Here is a 2,243-nt window from a genome sequence, read left to right on the forward strand (position 1 = left end):
AGAACTGAAACAGATCTGAACTAGAACTGAACTAGAACTGTACTAGAACTGTACTAGAACTAAACTAGAACTGAATTAGAACTGAACTAGAACTAAACTAGAATTAAACTAGAACTGAACTAGAACTGAACTAGAACTGTACTAGAACTGTACTAGAACTAAACTAGAACTGAATTAGAACTGAATTAGAACTGAAATAGCACTGAACTAGAATTGAACTAGAACTGAACTAGAACTGAACTAGAACTGAACTAGAACTGAACTAGAACTGAACTAGAACTGAACTAGAACTGAACTAGAACTGAACTAGAACTGAACTAGAACTGAACTAGAACTAGAACTGAACTAGAACTGAACTAGAACTGAACTAGAACTGAACTAGAACTGAACTAGAACTGAACTAGAATTGAACTAGAACTGAGCTTGAAGTGAACTGCAAAAGAACTAAATTTTACAAAAAATGTTCATTAAATTTTTCTTTTCATGAAAAAATGTTTGCAAATTGTTCTTCTTATTTTATTAAATCTTGTAATTTTCTCTCTGTCTCTAATTCAAAAAAAGTCTGAACAACCAATTTAATGAAACCTTAGAACTATAAAAAATAGTCCATTGGATTTATTTTATTAAAAAAACAAAAAATATCTATGTCATACTAATGTGAGTGGCGAAAAATTATACTTAACAAAATAAAATATAAGAAACGAAACGAAGACAAAAGTTTATAAATAAAATATGATAAAATAATAATAGAATCTGTTTAAAATCTCAAGAAATATAATTTATTTTCTAAACAACAACCATCAGTAGTAGCAACAACAACTACTTATCAAATTGTAATATTTTGCCTTTTTTGCATTTCTTATTGTTAGGTCTTTTCGAAAAGATGGTTGTTGCTGTTGGTCGGTGACCAATGACAACATTGTTTGGTATTTAAGGAAAGCCTGTCTATATGGCGTCATTTTTTTAGTATTTATTTGCATTTCGATTGAAAATAATGTCGAGCTGCTATTTTTTATCATTTTTACATTTTATTATAACATGAACAAGAAATATGTATTACAACCGTATGCGGAGATAACTTCAACCCCCATGAGCAGTATCATTTGAGAATGATTTGTAAAACAATATTTTGCCCAAACTTAAAACATTTGAGAACAGATTTTGGATTGAGAGGATTTTATTCCAATTTCTATGTTAATACTTGGAAAAAAAAATTTCAAAAATTTTTTTAGTTATCAGAGATTTCGATCAGAAATGTTTACTGGGTAAAGATAGTTCTTCTTGGAATTTTGTTATTTAACCACCACTACCATTTCCTTGTCTACAATTTACATTCCCTGGTACATGTTTTATCATCTTGATACGAGCAGTGAGTGTTTGATTTCTTTTCTTTTCCTTTTGAGAATTTTTGCATATAAATACATCTTAAACTATTGTTTGTATATCGTTTTTTCTTTGTTTCTTTTAGACATTCAATGGAACGTGTATGAAAAACTATTATTGGCAACACATTCCATTATTGAATTTAATCGAAACTTAAGAAAGTTACAAACACAAAAAATTCTTAAAATTGGCATGCTTTCTATAAGGATTTCTTCAGTTACATTTAAATATTTGTTTATTACGATTTTGTGTAACTTGCAATTTGCTAAAATTAGATTTGAGCTGTAATTAGTAAAAAACAGTGGAATTACATATAGTTTTTCGTTAATACAGAACTCCAACATGAAAAAGTAATCTTAATCTAAAATAAGACAATTATTATAAAAAAATATATATTTTATTTTTTCCCATAACTCTATCAACTATCACTAATGACCCATAGATATTGATTACAAAATATTCTTAGTAAATTTTAATAAAAATTTGTTTTAAAATTTAAAATTCCATTTTAGTTTTTATTGAAATCCAAAGACTTTATCAATTACCTTGTAAAAGTATAATTGATCAATTCGTTATTGTTTTACATTTAATAATTAAAAAAAACTGTTCCACATATAAATATTTTATTTCATTTATTTTACACAAATTGAGATTTTTATTACGAAATGATTTTGTATCCAGCAGACATACAGTCACATATGAACATAAGGTTGGCCCCAAAAAGGTAGTCCCAGTGCTGCGATAACAAAATTTATACTAGACTATAGACTAGACTATAGACTAGACTATAGACTAGACTATAGACTAGACTATAGACTAGACTATAGACTAGACTATAGACTGGACTATAGACTAGACTA

The sequence above is a fragment of the Lucilia cuprina genome, chromosome 5 (genome assembly GCF_022045245.1).
Source record: "Lucilia cuprina isolate Lc7/37 chromosome 5, ASM2204524v1, whole genome shotgun sequence".
NCBI lineage: Eukaryota > Metazoa > Arthropoda > Insecta > Diptera > Calliphoridae > Lucilia > Lucilia cuprina.